Source organism: Bos taurus, chromosome 18, assembly GCF_002263795.3.
Source record: "Bos taurus isolate L1 Dominette 01449 registration number 42190680 breed Hereford chromosome 18, ARS-UCD2.0, whole genome shotgun sequence".
NCBI classification, from domain to species: Eukaryota; Metazoa; Chordata; class Mammalia; order Artiodactyla; family Bovidae; genus Bos; species Bos taurus.
In genome coordinates this window covers 21,352,188-21,374,366 of record NC_037345.1, presented here as the reverse complement: position 1 = coordinate 21,374,366, position 22,179 = coordinate 21,352,188, and the positions used below count along the sequence as shown (strand labels likewise).

Sequence of the window (22,179 nt, the reverse complement as noted above, 5' to 3'; positions counted from 1 at the left end):
AGGTATGACCTAAATCAAACCCCTTATGATTATACACTGGAAGTGAGAAATACATTTATGGGGCTAGATCTGATAGACAGAGTGCCTGATGAACTATGGACGGAGGTTTGTGACATTGTACAGGAGACAGGGATTAAGACCATCTCCAAGAAAAAGAAATGCATAAAAGCAAAATGGCTGTCTGAGGAGGCCTTACAAATAGCTGTGAAAAGAAGAGAAATGAAAAGCAAAGGAGAAAAGGAAAGATATAAGCATCTGAATGCAGAGTTCCAAAGAATAGCAAGAAGAGATAAGAAAGCCTTCCTCAGTGATCAGTGCAAAGAAAAAGAGGAAAACAATAGAATGTGAAAGACTAGAGATCTCTTCAGGAAAATTAGAGATACCAAGGGAACATTTCATGCAAAGATGGGCTCGATAAAGGACAGAAATAGTATGGACCTAACAGAAGCAGAAGATATTAAGAAGCGATGGCAAGAATACACAGAAGAACTATACAAAAAAGATCTTCATGACCCAGATAATCATGATGGTGTGATCACTAACCTAGATCCAGACATCCTGGAATGTGAAGTCAAGTGGACCTTAGAAAGCATCACTACGAACAAAGCTAGTGGAGGTGATGGAATCCCAGGGGAGCTCTTTCAAATCCTGAAAGATGATGCTGTGAAAGTGCTGCACTCAGTATGCCAGCAAATTTGGAAAACTCAGCAGTTTCCAATTTCCAAATTTGGAAAACTCCAGGCCACAGGACTGGAAAAGGTCAGTTTTCATTCCAATCCCAAAGAAAGGCAATACCAAAGAGTGCTCAAACTACAGCACAATTGCACTCATCTCACACGCTAGTAAAGTAATGCTCAAAATTCTCCAAGCCAGGCTTCAGCAATACATGAACCGTGAGCTTCCAGATGTTCAAGCTGGTTTTAGAAAAGGCAGAGGAACCAGAGATCAAATTGCCAGCATTCGCTGGATTATCGAAAAAGCAAGAGAGTTCCAGATAAACATCTATTTCTGCTTTATTCACTATGCCAAAGCCTTTAACTGTGTGGATCAGAACTGTGGAAAATTCTGAAAGAGATAGGAATACTAGACCACCTGACCTGCCTCTTGGGAAATCTGTATGCAGGTCAGAAAGCAACACTTAGAACTGGACATGGAACAACATGGTTCCCAATAGGAAAAGGAGTACATCAAGGCTGTATATTGTCACCCTGCTTATTTAATTATATGCAGAGTACATCATGAGAAACGCTGGGCTGGAGGAAGCACAAGCTGGAATCAAGATTACTGGGAGAAATATCAATAATGTCAGATATGCAGATGATACCACTCTTATGGCAGAAAGTGAAGAGGAACTAAAAAGCCTCTTGTTAAAGTGAAAGAGGAGAGTGAAAAAGTTGGCTTAAAGCTCAACATTCAGAAAACTAAGATCATGGCATCTTGTCCCATCACTTCATGGGAAATAGATGGGGAAATAGTGGAAACAGTGGCTGACTTTATTTTTCTGGGCTCCAAAATCACTACAGATGGTGACTGCAGCCATGAAATTAAAAGATGCTTACTCCTTGGAAGGAAAGTTATGATCAACCTAGACAGCATATTCAAAAGCAGAGACACTACTTTGCCAACCAAGTTCTGTCTAGTCAAGGCTATGGTTTTTCCAGAGGTCATATATGGATGTGAGAGTTGGACTGTGAAGAAAGTTGAGTGCCAAAGAATGGATGCTTTTGAACTGTGGTGTTGGAGAAGACTCTTGAATCTTCTCCCTTGGACTGCAAGGAGATACACCAGTCCATTCTAAAGGAGATCAGTCCTGGGTGTTCTTTGGAAGGACTGTTGCTAAAGCTGAAACTCAGGTACTTTGGCCACCTCATGCGAAGAGTTGACTTATTGAAAAAGACTCTGATGCTGGGAGGGATTGGGGGCAGGCGGAGAAGGGGATGACAGAAGATGAGATGGCTGGATGGCATCACCGACTTGATGGACATGAGTTTGAGTAAACTCCGGAAGTTGGTGATGGACAGGGAGGCCTGGCGTGCTGTGATTCATGGGGTCACAAAGAATCGGACACAACTGAGCTACTGAACTGAACTGAACTGAAGATGGGAGTGGATCTGGGAGTTGACTCCAGGTTTAGCATCAAAGTCCATACTCCTGTCCTTATCATTGCCATTCACAGCATCAATAAAGTATATTTAGGCAAGATCTTGGATGACCGTTTTATAGCAGACTAACAAAGGAAATATGGATCTTTGGAGCACAGGTCTAACTAGCAGGGTCCAACCATGCCTGTTTTCTTTTGTTTAAAAAACTCTGGGCTGGATACCCTGGAAGCTAACTCGACATGCTGCCCTTCTGTTCCTGCTGTTTGCAGAGCGCCCAGTCTTGCCAACTCCAGATCCACAGAACCCGTCCACTGTTTGCTTAATTGTCTAGATCCCTCCTGAAAGCACACCGTGTTCTCCTTCCCTCCTAGTGAGATAGGGGAAGGCTGAATGTGAACAGTCTTTCTTTTTCCTGTTCAAAATGTAGAGAAGCAGTGGAAGCCAGCAGTTGGAAAGAGAGAGTGGCTGCTGCTGCTGCTAAGTCGCTTCAGTTGTGTCCAACTCTGTGCGACCCCACAGACGGCAGCCCACTAGGCTCCCCCATCCCTGGGATTCTCCAGGCAAGAATACTGGAGTGGGTTGCCATTTCCTTCTCCAGAGAGAGTGGCAATTGTCTTAATTAAACCCCTGGAGAATAGGATGGTGGGTAAGACCCTGAAAACAAAGCCCCCACCTTCTGATTCTTCTGACCTTACCCCAATCCAAGTGGTCAGAACCGGTGTAATGGGGACAACCAGTAACCTTCAGCGTCCCTGCAGTTGCATTGGGATAGAAGCCTATTGTGGAAAATTGGAAACAAATGCAAAGTACTGTGTCAGAGGATATGAGGATAAGTGACGATGATATGCTCACAAGGGCTAAGAGGATATGTTTACCGTATGGACTTTATACAAATGTGTGGGCAGGATTAAGGGAACACAATAAAGAAAGGTGAAGTGCCCCAAGCCAGTGACAGGAAAGAGCAACTGTAAGCCTGAAGGGACTTTGGAAGGGAAAGTTCACCAGACCCTGGAGTGGGAAAGGTACATTAGAGAGCTGAGATATAGGTTGAGGGACATAATCCCTCCCAACCTGTACTGGCAAAGAGGGAGGTCCAGTGTCTCTCTCCTCCCACCTTTGATCATCTGGTGGTGACTTCCCTTGGTTGAATCCAACTAGAAACCACAGAACAAGGACATAGGTTTACAGAATCTCTAAAGATCAGCTTCCAGGACACAGAGCAGCATGGAAATGAGTGGAGAATGGGTTTGGAGAGGGGCAGAAAAAGAAACCTTCCAACAGGGGTAGGAGAAAATGCAACAGAAGTCACCCATGATCCCCAGCTTTAGTAATGTGGGTGCCTGCCCCTTAGCTGTGTCTTGGTGATGGCTTTGACAGTCTTCCCCTCTTTGTGTGTCTTTGCCACACTGTGGATCCAGTGCTCCAAACTGTGCCAACTCTTCTCAAGGAGACGAGCACTCCTAGTGAGTATATTTTTATTGTGAAGACATCTGCACCTTCTTGCCAGCCAAAAATAACATATGGAAACATTTCCCACATTTTCACCAGGGGGCACTCACTCCTTTTCCATGGATGGCTAGCAATGTTTTTTTGGAAGTCTTTGCTGGCCAAAACAGAATCCTTTTGTAGCCACAGTGAATGTTGGAATCGGCTCTGTCTGGCCAAATGATGTTTCTGTTTGAAATAATATGACTGGACTCAGAGCATGTCTTAGTAAATGTTTAGATCCAACTTGCGTGTTCCATTTGGAAAGTGCTTTGGGTCTAAACACTGCCTTACTCTTCTCCCACTGAAATGAACAAAACTGAGAAGACATTGAGAAGATAATTCACATGCTTAATTTGCAGGTGTACTTTTCAGAGCCGAAAGCCCAACCAATCAAAGCACGTGAGCAAATCCTCTCTTTGGGGAATTGCCTTTGTCACCCATCTTCATGATTCATCCTGGTGGATAAATGGAGGCTTCCTGGGGGAAACATGTTTTCTCAAGTATAGATTCTCTTGAACAGAAAGGCATTTGTTTGGTATCATATCAATCCTACTCAGCTATTAAGTATGAAAGTGACATGCTCTTTGTCAAGGGAACTATGCAGATGGTTGAGTAATAAAGCTATGCTTGGGAGTGGGTGTGAGGCCTACGATACATATTTCTAAGAATCTTATTAAAAGTGCAGATCATGTTTGAGACAATGAAAATAATTATAGCTCTCTGATTCTTTTTACGTGAGCATTATAACTACAGGGAAATATAAGTCTATATTAAAATGTGAATAATGAACAATGATAGGAAAAATTGGCTCCTATTTCCTTATTGGAGTCTTATTAATAGAGACTATATGGTCTATCACTAAATCAATCAATCAAAGGGATAGATTAAATTTGGCTTCTTCTGATAAAAAACAGCTTATCTTTAAATCTGGACACTGTGTGGTGGAACAAATAAGAACAAAAGTTTTGGCAGAAAATCAATTTGGATTTGAGTCCTGGCTCCATCATTTCTTATCTCTGAGACCTTGGGAAGGTATTTAACGCTTGGAGCCTTAGTTTTCTAATATATAAAATGGGGGACGTTAAATTCTACTTAATAGATTGATGTCAAGATTAAAAAATACACCACCAGTTAAGTGTCTGGCGCATAAAAACACTCAGTATTTAATGGATATTGTCATTATTTTTATAATAAAACAATCGCATTAGAAATTTAGAGATAACCCATAATAAAGAAATCACCACATGGATTGAAATAATTCATTGCTAGACTTTTTTTCCCCCAATTAACTGTAGTAGCCAGCCATGGTAGTGCTAATTAGTTATTTAAAAAACAACAGCTGTTTGAGAGAATTTACTGTCATAAAGCATAGGCTCCCAGAGCTAGGAGGACTAACAGATTCATCTCATCCAAACTTCTTTTAAGATGAAGGGGATTATTTTAAAAATCTTCATAGTAAAACTGGTTTGTCTGCAGAGCCATAAATTGGAAGTATAGGCAAATAATTGCAGTTCCTTATGGATTTAAAAACTGTGATTTTTGTGTTACCTCTTTCCTGAAAACTCAGTGAGAGGAAGAATGATTTCTTTTTATTTGCTGTATTCCAGCTGACGATTAAGTTTATTTTCATTGCTTTCTGTAGACTTTGGAAACATGCTTGGGATTCTCTTATTTTAGGTTTTAATGGAAACTGAAAAATAAAATTTGATTAAAGAATTCTTTTAGGGAGCTCAGAGAATAAGCTGAGAAGATCAAAATTACCAGGACCATTATTTCTGCCTGATTGAGCTGCTTAAATAGTGTTTATTCATTTGAACATACCCTTGTCCTTAGGATGTATCGAGAAGAATAAGGTTTTTCTGGGGTTTGCCCAACTCATGATCATGCGTTTTTGTGTCTCTGTATGGGACAGGCAAAAGCCCAACTGGCCCACACGTTCTCATCTTAAATAGATATGAATCCTGGTCTTGCTGATTTTTGTACTAATAAAAGCAAAAAGAGAACAACAGACTAGTCTACGGCTGATTTTTTCTTCAATGTCACCTACTATGTCCAGGGTTTCACCTATTCTAGTCCTATTTGACCTTCCAGTTTGACTGATACGTGTTCTGGAATCTACTCACTGAAAATACATTGCCGCTGGTGGCTCAGACAGTAAAGAATCTGCCTGCAATGTGGGAGACCTAGGTTTGATCCCTGGGTCAGGAAGATCCTCTGGAGAAGGGAATGGCTACCCACTCCAGTATTCTTGCCTGGAGAATTCCATGGACACAGGAGTCTTGGCAGGCTACAGTCCACGGGATCCCAAAGAGTCAGACACGACTGAGCAACTAACACTTTTCTCATATAGCATCTGTCCTGCTAAATGTCAAATAATGAACCAAGTTGAGATTCTAGCATAATCTCACAACTCATTCCTGGAGAATTTTCTCAGTTAAAGATAATATCTCTCCCTTCTAAGAATATCTAATAATCCATTTATTCTGCTCTTAAGGTATTTTTAGTTTTCTACACACATGATTATAACTTCTTAATAAACATTGATTTGTAACGTTATAATAATAAAACATTCTTGTTCTAAAATCTTCAAAAATGCAGATGTAAATTGGAAAATAGAATGTCTCTCCACTCCATGACCCTTCTCACAGGTAATCTCTATTGAGGTATGGGGCGTAGCCTTCATGACATTTTCCTATGCATTTACACGATGGGTGATTAGCGTCACTGTCTATGCGGGCCTGGCATAGACATACAGAAATAACATAAATGAGTGATGGAAGTGGGGAGTAAAACAGTGGGGCAGAGTAGGGGCGGAAGTCCTAGTGATGCATGCGCAGTAGTTACCCAGCAGCTCTGGCCAGTTACCATCATGTGGAATGACAGACAGGTCCAGTGTGGCAAAAACTTTTGATTTTTCAAGAGAAGCCTGAAATAGAGATTTTGAAGAAGTTCTTAATTTTCAACTATTGACAATTAATTCAAATATTTTATAGTCACTCGTGAAGTTAAACAAAACATACCCGAGGCTTGATGTGGCTGGAGGATGCTTTTTCAGCTGTGCCCCCATTAAAAAAATGTCACATTCAGCAAAATCTGGTTGTTTCTCTGTGCCAGACTGATGGTTCATTAGTATGCAATATGCAATAGTTGAGAGTCACTGGTCTAGATACTATATATAGACAATCTACTAATGTTCGTGGCTAATGCAAATTATTTTTATAGAGTCCAATTAAAACTTTATGTCTTTTGTGGCTATTTTAGACTTTTCCTTTTCCTTTAACTCAGCCTACACTATGTATTCTAACATGTGATTTGTAAACTTTTTGTCATTTTGTAATTCTTCATTAAATCTATGTTTTCTCATTCTGGTAAGAACTTGTAAGTTTCATGAAGACAGGAGAACCATCTGCTACTTCTTTTGTGTCACTTCTCCCTTGGCTCTTGAGTGAGTTCAATTCCATTCTATCTGTTGATTCTTTAAAAAAAAAAACCAGTAGGGAGATTTATCTAGATTAGGTGATTTAAACAAAAGCAAGAAAACTTTTATCTTGCCTATGGCAAACTTGTGATTAAAAAAATTTCCCCAACTGTTATGTAGAAGATACTATCTAGAGAATGAAAAGACAAGCCACAGACTGGGAGAAAGTACTTGCAAAAGACACATCTGATAAGGGATTGTTATCCAAAATACACAGATAGCTCTTAAAACTCAACAGTAAGAAAACAACCCAATTGAAAAATGAGCCAGAGACCTTAACAAATACTTCACCAGAGAAGACCTACAATTGGAAGATAAGCATATGAAAAGATGCGTCACATCATATATCATCAGGGAAATGCAAATTAGAGCAACGAGACACCACTACACATTTATCAGAATGGCCAAAATCTAGAATACTGACGATAACAAATGCTGGCAAGGATATGGAGCAACAGGAACTCTCATTCACTGGTGATGGGAATGTGAAATGGAATAGCCACTTTGAAAGACAGTTTGGGAGTTTCTTACAAAACTAAACACACTCTTAACCATATGATCCAAAAACCTCTCTCCTTAGAATTTACCTAAAGGAGTAAAAAACTGAGAACCACATCAAAACTGGAACACAATATTTATAGAAGCTTTATTCATAGTTACCAAAACTTGGAAGCAACCAAGGTATCTTTCAGTAGGTGAATGAACAAATGGATATATACAGACCATTGAATGTTATTCAGTCCTAAAAAAAATGAGCTATCAAGACATGAAAAGACTTGGAGGAAACTTAAATTGCTATTACTAAGTGAAAGAGGCATATATGAAAAGGCCACCTACTATATCAGTCCAACTATATGACCTTCTGGAAAAGGCAAAACTATGTGGAGAAGGTAAAAAGATTAGTGGTTGTGAGGAGTTAAGGATGAAGGAGGGATGAACAGGTAGAGCATAAAGGATTTTTGGGGCAGTGAGAATGTTCTTACAATACTCTATGTATGATACTCTAATGGTGGATTTGTGTCATTAATGTTGTTGTTGTTTTAGTCACTAAGTTGTGTTCAACTCTTTGAGACCCCGTGGACTGTAGTCCACCAGGCTCCTCTGTCCTTGAGATTGCCCAGGCAAAAATACTGGAATGGGTTGCCATTTCCTTCTCCAGGGTATCTTCCCAACCTAGGGATCAAACCTGCATCTCCTGCTTGGCAGACAGATTCTTTACCACTGAGCTACCTGGGAAGCCCATGTGTCATTATATACTTGTCCAAACCTGCAGAATATATAGCACCAACAGTAAACTCTTCCCAGTGGAGGGCATTGCTAATGAGGGAGACTATGCATATGTGTGGGCAGAGGGTCTATAAGAAATCTCTGCAACTTCTCGATTTTTCTGTGAATCTAAAACTGCTCTAAAAAATAGTCTTAAAATGCAGACAAAATTCTGGTCAATACAGCCACATGACCTTCAAGAAAAGCATTCTGTAGTTACAATATTCACTTATTCCTTCCATAACTGTTTGTGGATCATGTACTATAGTGCCTTCCAGTGAGTAGGTTCTGAAGATATTGGAGGAGCAAGATAGATGAGGTTCTTGCTTTCATGGAGCTTACACAGGGTCTCCTTCCTCAATGGGACCCTGAAACCAACACATTTCAGTCTCAAGAATGTGGGCTATGCATACAGAAATGCTTCAGTACATATGTGCTTCCTTAGGGCAATTCACCCATATACAACTTGAGAAAGACTCATTATTGTGCCTGTTTGATAATAGAGTATATCAAATTCAGAATCTTTAGAACACATTACCCAGCTGGCTGATCCATGCTTCTGATTTTCTTCATTTTGGATATAGCTTCATTTTTTTTTTCTTTTCACATCCATCCCTTCCTGTGAATATATAATAAAGTGGTATCCAATTGCACATGCTGTTTATTAGCTTGCTTCTCAAAACCCCCATATATTGTGGGCCTGTTTCCAAGTCAACAAATATGTGGGTTTACATACACGTTGGAGTCAGAAAGCAGTTCACTCAGGCTCTAAAACCACACTGCTTGGGTTCATGTCCCTACTCCAGAATTACTAGCTGTGCTGATCTCGAGGAATTGAATTATCCTCTTAGTGCCCCTAGTCTGCCAATTGGGATGGTGGTAGTGGTGGTGGTTTAGTCACTAAGTTGTGTCCGAGTCTTGCAGCCCCACTGACTGTAGCCCTCCAGGCTCCTCTGTCCATGGGATTATCCGGGAAAGAATATTGGAGTGGGTCCCCCTTTCCTTCTCCAGGGGATCTTCCTGACCCAGGGATTTAACTTGCATCTCCTGCACTGCAGGCAGATTCTTTTCCACTGAGCCACCAAGGAAGCATCTAATTGTGATAGTAATATGACCTAATTCATTGTGTTGCTATAAGGATTAAATGAGAATGACTGTACAGTACAGTATAAAGACTCAATGATTTTAACTACCTTTCTATAGGATTGTTTTCAAACCTGTTTAAAGCAACCTTGTAAGAAAATCTTTTGCAGAGACCTACCTAAGTGAAATGGTCCTGGAGAAGACTCTTGAGTTTCCCTTGGACAGCAAAGAGATCAAACAAGTCAGTTCTAAAGGAAATCAACCCTGAATATTCATTGGAAGGACTGACACTGAAGCTGAAGCTACAATACTTTGGCCACCTGATGCAAAGAGCCGAATCATTGGGAAAGACCCTGATGCTGGGAAAGATTGAGGGCAAGCGGAGAAAGGGACAACAGAGGATGAGATTGTTAGATAGCATCACTGACTCAATGGACATGAGTTTGAGCAAACTCCCAGAGATTGTGAAGGACAGGGAAGCCTGGCATGCTGCTGTCCATGGGATTGCAAAGAGTCAGACTTGACTTAGTGACTGAACACATCCACAAACACAGTGAGGCTAGGGAGAGGATCCAGAGTGTCCAATGCCTAGAGGTATTCCAGAAAAGTGGTTCTTTTGTTTCAGTGTATCTCATCACCAGCTGGAGACCCTGATGGAAATACAGAGGTTCAGATCTGATTTTCCTTCAGTGAGCTTGGGCCTCTGTGATCTTTATTACCTCCCCAGGTGAATCCCCAAGCGGTCCACAAAGAAATTGACAATCATAGCTCTACAAGTCTCTGCAACACTTTCAAAGCCATTGATCCATATCATAATTTGTAATGGCCACTTAAACTTCACAGAATGAATACAGACTGATCTAGTTAAACACTCCACTATTGATGGGTATTTAGGTTGTTTGCATTCTTTTTTTTTCAGTTGCAACAGTTGCTGCAGTAAATGTTCTTACACACCCATATTCTCTGTACATGTGTGAATGTCTGCAAGATAGATTTTTGGAAATGAAATTGCTGGGCCCAGAATATGCATGCTTTAAATTTTGATAGATATTGCCCAACTGCCCTCTGAAAGGTTATATCAATTTACTCTCCTGCCAACAGCGCTGAAGAGGGTACCTCTCTCCTTACCCTGTCATTTTTCTTTTGACTCAGGTTTTAACATTGTTTATTTTAGGGCACTGATGAAATCCACATCACTGATGAATGGATCCGTAAGCACCCAACTGATTACCTTTCAGGAACACATTCAGCAGCCCCATTGATACTTCAGAAATTTTCTTATCAGTGGCCTCCTCTATCACACAGCCAAGGCCACTAAATCTATATGCTTATCTTGGTATCTCGGGTGTACTCAAACATATAAGGAATTTTGCTGCTTCTCCTGGTTTCAGGCTGAGTTTTCTGTTTTCTGTGAAAGAGGTTATTATTTATAGCCAAGAAATTCTGAAGTCAAAAAATATAATTCTCCCATTGTTGAGTTCCTGGATGCCTTTCTCCGATCAGAGCCGTATCTCTGAGTAACACATCACAGGAGTGACAGCTCTCTGGTGATTTAGGAGCCTGCCAGATCATTAGAGCATTACCAATGTAAGGATGTATTAGTGTAACACATCATCAGTGTGTTATCGCTCTGTGATGAATTGCTCCAAATCAGAACAATGGCCTAAAGAAACTATGAATTCTTTTAGAGTTACAAATGAAATCTTTTTTTTTCAATAAGGAATAAATAAATATGAATGTTCTTTTTTCACAGTGAAGAGGGGTTTAAATCATGTATTTTTGATCTTTTGATTATCCTTTGGTTATTGTCTAGTTTGAGCTAGAGATGGGGTCTCCAGGCCAGATAGGTGGGAGATTTTCTAGCTATGAAATTAATTACTTGTGCCAAGGGAAGGTGAGCATTGGGAAGAAAAGGTTTTCTTCACTGCAATACTTGGGGGATATTTTCCTCTACATTGTGGGATATCTGTGAATATGGAGCTTTTCATTTGTGCATTTGCTTTTAAAAGGGATCTCCTTGAAAGCAGAGACCATCTTTTTAGTAGCTTGGTCAGCCACCACAGTGCCTGAATGCTGTGTATTGAAATCTTAGAGATGGAGAAGAGAATGTATTGCTTCAAAGCCAAATGTTCCCACCATTGGAGTCATTCTTTTGCCTAAAAATAGTCCCTTCAGAGGCTTCCCAGGTGACACTAGTGGTAAAGAACCAAGCTGCCAATGCAGGAGATGTAAGAGATTCAGTTTCGATCCCTGGGTCAGGAAGATCCCCTGGAGGAGGGCAAGGCAACCCACTCCAGTATTCTTGCCTGGAGAATCCCATGGACAGAGGAGCCTGGCGGGCTACAGTCCATAGCGTTGCACAGAGTCAGACGTGACTGAAGCCACTTAGCACAGCATAGCACAGCAGTCACTTTAGAGGGCTTCCCAGGTGGCTCAGTGCTAAAGATGTAGATTCGATCCCTAGGTTGGGATCCTGGAGCCTGGCGGGCTACAGGGCATGGGTTGCAAAAGAGTTGAACACAACTGGGCATTTAAACAACAATAACAACAGTAGCTTTAGAATGGGCTCCTTGGGGACCTTCCTGGTGGTTGAGTGGTTGGGACTTCACCTTACAATACAGGGGTTGTATGTTCAATCCCTTATTGGGGAGCTAAAATCCTATGCTCCTTAAGGCCAAAACATCAAAACATAAAACAGGAGCAACATTGTACCAAATTCAATAAAGGCTTTAAAAATAGTCCACATTAAAAAAAAAAAAAAGCTTTTTAAAAAATGAATGGGCTCCTTAAAGTGGAATTGTGCCAACATGAGGAATGAGAAGGGTCTTGCCCAATGGCTCAGCAGGTAAAGAATTCGCCTGCAATGCAGGAGACATAGGAGCCCACAGGTTCCATCCCTGGGTTGGGAAGATCCCCTAGAGGAGGAAATGGCAACCCACTCCAGTATTCTTGCCTGGGAAATCCTATGGACAGGGGAGCCTAGTGGGCTGCAGTCCATGGGGTCGCAGAGTCAGACACACTGAGTGATTATGTCTGCATGCACGAGGGGTGAGAGGTGCATGAACTCTCCAATGCTAGCAAGAGCAAAAAAGACTTCTAAGGGAAGGAATAGAATGTAAGTGACCACTGTCTTATGTTTTTACTTAAGACTGGTTAAAGCCATGGGCTGTAGAAGTAGCCTGACTTGGGTTTGAATCCTTGCTTAATCACTTCCTAGTTTGGGCAAGGGACTGGACCTCTTTGAGCCAGTTTCTCCATCTGTAAAATGGGGATGCAACTAGTAACTGCCTTGGGGGATTATTGTGATGATTAGATGAGTTATGGCTTGGAAAGGGCTATGATACAGTGCCTGGAACACAGGAAGTGCCTCACACGTACAACCACAGTGGCTGTTGTTATCGTCATGGTTTTGAAATTTGCTGCCAGAAGAGAAAAAGCCTTGGTATTTTAAGAGCTCTCGGGGTGAGACTCATAGTATTTTCAGACCCATAGCATTTACTTTCCATGTTTCCTAGCTAAATATTTTACCTTCTCTGAATTAAGATGCTGCAGCGCTCACATTGAAAGACATACTTTCAAATGGGATCTTCCAAGAAACCACAAGTCCCTGGAGCAAACTTCCTTATAACCAAGTTCCAGACACGAGGAGAGAATTTGCAAGTGGCCCTTGACATAAAAGGCAGCCTGTACAATTTAAAAATGATGAAGTTTGAGGTAAATAACACCCCGAAACTTCTGCTGTTGGTATTACTGTGAGGTGGGCACTGTGCTAAGTCTACTGCCTTGGGTCCCATCAATAATCAGATGAGATAGGCATTCATAATCCCACCCAGCAGATGAGAAAAGTAAGTCTCAACATGGTCAGGGAACTTGCCCAAGGACACATGGCCAGAAATATGTGGAACCAGAATCTCATCAAAATTTTCTGATTCAAGAACCCAAGGTCTTAAGTCTTACACATTTTTGGGGAAAACACACATTTCACATTCACTGGGTAGTTCTGCACGTTTTGAGGTGTGCAGCCCACCTCGAGCATTCTTTGAAATAAATACAAATGGAAAACACCAAAAAAAAAAAAAAAAAAAATCAACATCACCATCACAGAGGATAGCAGAAACACTGGTCACCCTGCAGCCAGGCAGTCAGCGCGGCCTGAGTTCACCTAATCCAATGGAGCCTTCCAGGGGAGGTGTTCAAGGCTGCACTTGACTTTCGCCACCCTCTGCAGCCCGCTGCTCATTGTTCTCAGCCTTTGTAGGAATGACATGCAAGCTAAAGATAAGCAAAGATGGATTATAAAAAGGGTCCTCCCATTTCTGCCCCCTCCTTCCTCCTTCCTCCTTCCAAGCAATTTGCAAAGAACAGTTCTGTCCCAATCAGGCATCACAGCACAGACTTCTGATCAACTTAATTCTGCAGCATGCTGCCAAAGGTTCATGCATCAGCACGTCAAATTTGGGGTTCTGAGAAAGAGCAATGATCTTCTGTGGCTACCGATTTTGTTTAAAAAACACCTTCAAATGGAATAAACACATCAATGCCAGAGACAGTGTTACAAATCACTTCAGTGATTTTTTAATTTCTGCGGGTAGGTAGAAAGTAAGTTCATTAAAATGAGTTTTTCCTAATTGTCGGGAGACCTGTTTTCTTTGGAACGGTTTTGGGAGGCTGAGGAGGCCACTGTTTCCCTTGATTTTTTTTAATTTTATTTTTTGCAGTTGTTTTGGAGGACAATTTTCCCTGACATCTAGCTGGTTGTTTTATGGCTTTAAGAAATATATTGGTTTATTCATCTGTTGCAACTATAATAATATTGCCATTGGAGTCCAACTCAGTAATAAATCAGGCCATTCCTTTCCACTCTATACAAATAATTAAAATAAAAATCGACTGTGCCAGTGAATTTGTTCTACAAGCAGAATAGAATTGGGTGCTATAAGTCTAGATATTTGGGCTGACACAGGACAGTATATCTTAAAAATAAGAAACCAAAAGGTGGGAAAATAAGACCTTATTTCATTATGTGCAATTTATAACATTTATCTTGAAGATAAAGTTTCCTTCCTCTGTTGCCTATTAACTAGAAGCCAGAATTGGAATACTGTGGAGGGTTCATGGCATTACACGCTCTCCCCACTCCCTCCTCTTCATCCCCTCCCTGCTTTTTTCATTCCTCGTTTCCTTCATCATTAAAAAAACAAGTTGAGGTTCGTTATTGGAGCTCTAGAAATAAGGGCCTGTTATTTATGCATTCACGCTCGCATGTCATCTACAGTTTTATTCCTATACTACATTTTTTTCCTGAAAAGAATTAAGGCAGCTTGCAAAAACACATAATTCAAAATAAAGTAAAAATGAGTGAGTCAGAAAAATTGGTGGAAAGGGGGAAATTGGTTCAGAAGAATAAAATGAAGGCGTGCAATGACCCACACAAGATATGCTATGAAGTCTGGCATATTTTGAGAGGAAAGCCATGATTTGGCTTGGAGGCTTCTTTTGGGTTAATGGTAATTCCCAGTAAACATTAGATTGGGTATGTGCTCAGTTGTGTCCGATTCTTTGCGACCCCATGGACTGTAGCCCACCAGGCTCCTCTGCATGTGGGATTTTCCAGGCAAGAATACTGGAACAGGTTGCCATTTCCTACTCCAGGGGACCTTCCCAACCCAGGGAGAGAACCCACATCTCTTGTGCTTCCTGCCTCGGCAGGCAGATTCTTTACCACTGCACCACCCGGGAAGCCCAACCAATAGATTAGAAACACATTAATGACTCAGGAAAAGCCAAACTGAGACTGGTATTGACATCAGAGAGATTTTCCAAGAGGACGCTATAACTGAGGGGCAAGAGTCTTCAACAACATCCTTAAGAAACCCAACCAAGCAGCTAGGCTTTTTCTTATACTTGTACCTCCCTGAAGGACAATGGCACAGCACCAAAGGGCAAAAACATTTCTATGGGAGTCAGATATGAAGCCTAGACAGGCAGTTTCCTCTTGCCCTCCCCTAAGCCAGGAAGAAATCATGGCACACCCATGTAGTGTTTCTCAAACTTCACTGTGCATAAGATCCACCTAGCAAGTTGTTAAACTTTCCATACATGAGAGTAAGACAGGTTTTGCTACAGAAACAAACAGCCCCCAAATCTCATGGGCTAAAAACGACAAAGGTTAATTTCTTGGTCCTACTACACGAGCACTACAGGTCCCCAGTAGTGGGTAGGGTCGGGAGTGGGGGTGTCTCTACTCTCTGGCTTTTGCACTCAGGAATCCAGGCTTTGGGAGGGTCCATCTCCATGTTTCTTCCGTAATTGTCTGGGCACAAAAGAGATCCCATGGACCGTAGCCCACCAGGCTCCTCTGTTCATGAGATTTTCCAGGCAAGAATACTGGAATGTGTTGACATGTCTTTCTGAATGGGATCTTCTCAACCTGGGGATCAGAACACGCATCTCTTACGTCTCCTGCATTGGCAGGCGGACTCATCAGAAAAGACCCTGGTGCTAGGAAAGATTGAAGGCAGGAGGAGAAGGAGACGTCAGAGGATGAGTTGATTGGACGCCATCACCAACTCAATGGACATGAGTTTGAGCAAGCTCCGGGAGTTGGTGATGGACAGGGAAGCCTTGCGTACTGTGCTCCATTGGGTCACAAAGCATCAGACACCACTGAGCGACTGAAATGAACTGAGCACCACCTGGGAAGTGGTGTTCTAGGAGTCTCGATCATCTGCCTTCTGGCTCCCATCACTCTGGGGTCCACGTGCTTGTGCTCAGGCTGAAGTTACCATCTTCTGTGCTGAGTGGGAGGGGGGGTTCTTACTTTCCGTAGAAGAACTCAGAGATGTATATCAGATTGCTCCCCACATCTCCTCTGAGGGGGAACTGGGACCCTGCCCCTTCCCTGGACTATTGTTTCTTGACTGCCTTTCTTTGTTTCTGCATTAAGAGCTATTGTTTATCCCTCAGGAATCTGCCATGAGGATTTCCCTGAGTGGCCTTTAGATATGTGCTGAGTGTGTAGCGCATTGTGGTAACATGCTGACAATACCTGCCCTGTAGTTATTCTGTGGAAACAGCTAGTCCTAGACCAGAATGTGTTTAATGGTCATGTATTCCTGAGAGTGGAGAAGGAAATGGCAACCTGCTCTAGTATCCTTGCCTGGAAAGTCCCGTGGACAGAGGAGTGTGGTGGGCAACAGTTCATGGGGTATGGAAGAAGAGTTGGAGTTGACTTAGTGACTAAACCTTCACAACAGTTCTTGACAGTAGAGTTGAAGAGCCTAATAAGGACCCTTGTGATTTCAAGATGCCTCCCCTTCGAAAGGAAAGTAGATGTGTTACCTATAGTATACTTACAGATTGGGCCAAGATTTTCCTCGTTGAGTAATCTTTGTTCTGTTGTGACAACATAAGGTCCCAGAGTTCCAAGGCATAAACCAGAAGTTCTTAACTAGATGTAAGAGAAGGAATCACCTTAGATCTTTGGGGAAAAGTCACATGCTTGAAAACTCTAGGCTGATTCCTGGACTTCTCTGTTTATTTATTTATTTATTTATTTTTATATTTTTAATTAATTTTATTTTATTTTTAAACTTTACATAATTGTATTAGTTTTGCCAAATATCAAAATGAATCCGCCACAGGTATACATGTGTTCCCCATCCTGAACCCTCCTCCCTCCTCCCTCCCCATACCATCCCTCTGGGTTGTCCCAGTGCACCAGCCCCAAGCATCCAGTATCGTGCATCGAACCTGGACTGGCATCTCGTTTCATACATGATATTTTACATGTTTCAATGCCATTCTCCCAAATCTTCCCACCCTCTCCCTCTCCCACAGAGTCCATAAGACTGTTCTATACATCAGTGTCTCTTTTGCTATCTCGTACACAGGGTTATTGTTACCATCTTTCTAAATTCCATATATATGCGTTAGTATACTGTATTGGTGTTTTTCCTTCTGGCTTACTTCACTCTGTATAATAGGCTCCAGTTTCATCCACCTCATTAGAATTGATTCAAATGTATTCTTTTTAATGGCTGAGTAATACTCCATTGTGTATATGTAATTAAATCCTCACAGGTGATTTTGAAGCGTCCTCCTGGATAAGAAGTACAGGCACTGACAAGACTTCCCTGATTGTCAAGTGGCTAAGACTATGCTCCCAATGCAGGAGGCCAGAGTTCAATCCTTGGTCAGGGAACTAGATCCCACACACCACAAATAAGAGTTCATATCCTGCAACTGAAAAGAAAAAAAAAAAAAAAGATTCCACATGCTGCAACTAAAGATTCTGAATGCCACAACTAAGTCCTGGTACAGCCACATAAATTAATTAATAAAAAAAAAAAAAAATACAGCCACTGAACTGAAACAAATGGAAGCAGCTATATGTAAACAAATCCAGCTCTAAAATGTCTCAGTGCAGTCTCCCTGAAACTCTTAATTATTACTTTGCTGCTACCTAGATTTTAAAAATTAAGGTGATGCATGAACACAGTTAAAGATAATTTGGATAGTACTGAAATTGTAACATGAGAATTGTCATCCTAGCTTTCTAGAAGCACTCACATTTAACACTTATCCATTTCTTTGGAATTTACCACCATAACTCTAAAAGGCTATTTCTTTATCTGCTGCAGGTAGACATGGCTCAGAGCGGTGCTATCCAATACATAACAAAGCCTGCATACAGAATTTAAACTATGCTAGTAGGTACATTGGGAGAAGGCAATGGCAACCCACTCCAGTACTCTTGCCTGGAGAATCCCATGGACGGAGGAGCCTGGTAGGCTGCAGTCCATGGGGTCGTGAAGAGTCGTACACGACTGAGCGACTTTGCTTTCACTTTTCACTTTCCTGCATTGGAGAAGGAAATGGCAACCCACTCCAGTGTTCTTTTTTTTTTTTTTTTCTTTCTCTACTCACAGATTTATTATAAAAGGTTTCCTTCTTATGTAAAGACCTGGAAATTCATACAGTGGTCCTCTGTTGATTTGGAAGTAAGGACAGCTTTACCCTATAGACTGTTCATCAGATAATATATGTTTTAACAGAAAGGAAGTACATTACTTTTCTTAGTGGAATTATTTTTCCTGTTTGAGAGGGTTTTTTTCCCCTTTTTTTCAGACTCTGAATTTTTCTAAATCTACACTGAACCAATCACGTTTGGGTACATTTCTTCTTGAGGTCCATTCTCTGATGAGAAAGTTCAGTTCCAACTGGAGAAAGTTACCTGAGTCCAAGCCTTTTCAGTCAAACATTACACCTATTGCCTAGAAAAACAAATCAAATACCCAAGAACCCATCTTGGGTCAAAGGAAAAAAGTTATTTATCCTTTTACAAAAAACAGAGCTGTAAGCCTGTGAAACACCATAAACTCAGACAGAGCTGCATAAAGCATTTTCACTTCTTTTTCCTAGGGGAAAGGAGTAATACGGAAACTTTCCTCCTTTTTTCCTCCACTCCTCTATGTCCATAGCTGAGGCAGTTCATACTGTAGGGTCCATCATATCCTCTGAACAGAAAATCCACTTATGCCATTTTTCTTCCAGCCTTAGCAGCATGTAAAACCGAGTCTCAAGCGCTATGTAAGACTCCACAAAAAAGAATGAAGCACTTTGTAATACAGTAGGTCTCTCATGCTACAGAAGTGAAGAGGGTTCCATCACTGGAGTCAAAACTGTTGTTTCCTTTTACCAGTCTTTCACTAAACCCAAGCATGCATTCATAAGGTTAGCATCTGCACAATGTGGTCATTCCTTAGATGAATGAAAAAACATTTAAAAATATCAAATACCCAAAGATTTCTGAGAATGAAGTCAACCACAGCTTCCTTCTCCAGGAGAAAAATTCCTCTTATCATCCCAAACTGTGGGCTTACATATGTAAAAATAGCTATTTATAGGTTTGTGATGGTTTATTCACATATGGAAGTAACCTTGTGATATCTTGTCTTTTTACTTCTTTATCACATCAAGAGTTTTATTGCAAAATGGGACCTTTGTTCTTATCTAGTAAATCCATGTCAAAGGATAAGCCAGGATTTAGATACATATGTAAGCCATCTCTTTAAGCATCTCTTTCACTTCACATTAGAACATATATCTGGAATTTACTGTTGCAAGTCTCAACTGTGCTTATCATGATAGTGATTAAAACTGGAAGACAAAAAAACCCCCAAACCCTGATGTCATACCGATACCTGCTATTTATATTCAGTCTTCTTGTTTGGAACAAAAGGTAAAGAATTCACAAATATCACCATCAAAGCATCTGTTTCAAACCAGACATCAGCCTTCAGCTTTTGAAATATCTTTCTGATTGAGCAAAGAGCAGCTGAAGATATATGTCAGTCGCTTCTCTTCCAGGAGAATCTGGCGGAATGACTCTACCCCAGGGCTTTTCTGTGCTGAATTTGAGTGGGCAGCAAAAAGAAGAGCAGCCTTTCCAGTCCAAGTCATGGAGGCAAAGTATAGAGAAGAGACGTCCACATTTCAACAGGGAAGGTGACCAGATAAGAGAAGTAGGACTACCCCACTCCAGGAGACAATGCAGAAATACTTGCCAAATCCCGAGTTCAGCATTTTGTTTTCTTTTTGAGATGAATATAAAAGCACCTAAATGGCAAGGAAACTGTTCTTCCTCGCACGGGCCGGCAGAAGCACTCCAGCGCCCGGGGGCCGGCCTGCCCCCTGGCCCAAAGGCCAGATAGCCTCAAAGAGCCTCACTCCGCCATCTTCGCTCTTTCTCAAGTCCGCCAACTCTGCCCCAGTGTTCTTGCCTGGAGAATCCCAGGGGCGGGGGAGCCTGTTGGGCTGCCGTCTATGGGGTCGTACAGAGTCGGAAACGACTGAAGTGACTTAGCAGCAGCAGCAGGTACATTTAAAAAAAGTAAAAGGAAACATGAAATTAATTTTAATAATACACAGTCTACCTTCCATATCCGTGGGTTCCTCATCTGCGGATTCAGCCATCTATTGATGGATTTCCTGATTAGAATCTGTGGTTGGTTGAATTGCGAATGTGGACGCGGATGAAGAACCCAGAAAAGTGAATGGCGGCTGTACTGTGCCGTCTAATCTGAGGGACTTGAGAATCCCTGGAATTTGGTACCCCCGGGGTTCTGAAATCTACTCCCACAGATACTGAGGGGAATGACCATTTTTATATATTGATATTTTAATAATACATCGTGTTTAACCCAGGATATCCAAAATACGATCATTTCAAAATGTATTCACTATACGAATTATTGATGAGACAGTTCACATTCTTTGATAGCCATTGTATGTCTCATACCTAGAGCATCTTTCAGCCCTCAGCAATCACATTTGAGCTCTTTCACAGACACGTGTGGCTACTGGCCACTGTATTGAGTAGTAGAGACCTAGCGATTTCCTATGATGGAAATATTTAGTTTTTATGCAAGTGAAGAACATGATAACTGGTTATTTTGAATAGTCTTCACTTCTTCTAAGTCCCTTCAGTCGTATCCAACTCTGTGTGACCCCATAGACGGCAGCCCACCAGGCTTCCCCATCCCCGGGATTCTCCAGGCAAGAAAACTGGAGTGGGTTGCCATTTCCTTCTCCAGTGCATGAAAGTGAAAAGTGAAAGTGAAGTCACTCAGTCGTGTCCGACTCAGCGACCCCATGGACTGCAGCCCACCAGGCTCCCCTGTCCATGGGATTTTCCAGGCAAGAGTACTGGAGTGGGTGCCATTGCCTTCTCTGATAGTCTTCACAGGGCACTGCTAAAATGTAGACTAGTCAACAATAGGGAAATCGCTGTGCTGAAATCAGATGTTTCTTCTGAAGATTACAGGACGGGGAGACAGCCTTGGAATTTGTCAAGAAAGAAATGGGTATACATTTGAATCTTTCCTTCATTATTCTCTGGTTTTCAGGAATGAGGATTAACATTTAGAAAAAAGATGAGATAGATGGCACTGTGGTGCCCAATTTGATAAGACCAAAGCCACAGAAATGACAAAGGAAACACTAGCAAGGATCAAGGCTTGCTAGTCGGGTGAAGTTTTGAGCAAATCTGGGGACATGATCTCCTCCTCAGGGGATTGGGATTTTTAATCAACTGTTAGTATGAAGGGATGTTACTCAAGCCATCAGAAAGCCACTTGCATTTTAGAAATCCTGAGAAATTAATCTTCAATTTGTCATTTCGGCTACCAACATCTATTTTCCTGTCTTCTAGTTAAGCGTCCCCTGGTGACACACCCTGTCCCCCACTCTCAACCCTGAGCTTTGAGAGGTACTCTGAATTGTACCGGTGGAACGCCTGATCTGGCCTGACCACTCAGAGAATTTCAGTCCTCTGGTCAGGGTGATTGGGTCAGGGTGGGTACTCTTAAGTCAAATTAATTAAATTCAATTAGAGACATTTTATAGCTTCCCTGGTGGCTCAGACAGTAAAGAATCTGCCTGCAATGCAGGAGACCCAGGTTCAATCCTTGGGTCAGGGAAGATCCCCTGTAGAAGGGACTGGCAACCCACTCCAGTATCTCGGGCTGTTTGCTTGAGCAAGTGATTTCCCTGGGCTTGAAACTAGAAGGATGTGATCTTTTAAACAAATGATTAATGAAATGCATTTTATTTTTTGGCTGTGACGGTTCTTTGTTGCACTGCGCAGGCTTTTCATTGCCATGGCTTCTCTTGTTAAGAAGCACCAGTGCCTAGGCCCACAGGCTCAGTCATTGTGACACATGGCCTTAGTTCCTCTGAGGCATGTGGGATCTTTCGAAC

At 41.6% G+C, this 22,179-nt stretch overlaps 1 long non-coding RNA gene across 1 annotated transcript; it reads right to left on the bottom strand.

Moving 5' to 3' along the window:
* Positions 1 to 6,227: 6,227 nt before the first annotated feature.
* On the bottom strand, positions 6,228 to 16,815 carry LOC132342762 (uncharacterized). The gene is made up of 4 exons (XR_009491246.1): positions 16,774 to 16,815; positions 13,514 to 13,689; positions 8,873 to 8,953; positions 6,228 to 6,516 (listed from the first exon to the last, which is right to left on the bottom strand). It is a non-coding gene; the product is annotated as an uncharacterized lncRNA (long non-coding RNA).
* Positions 16,816 to 22,179: the final 5,364 nt, after the last annotated feature.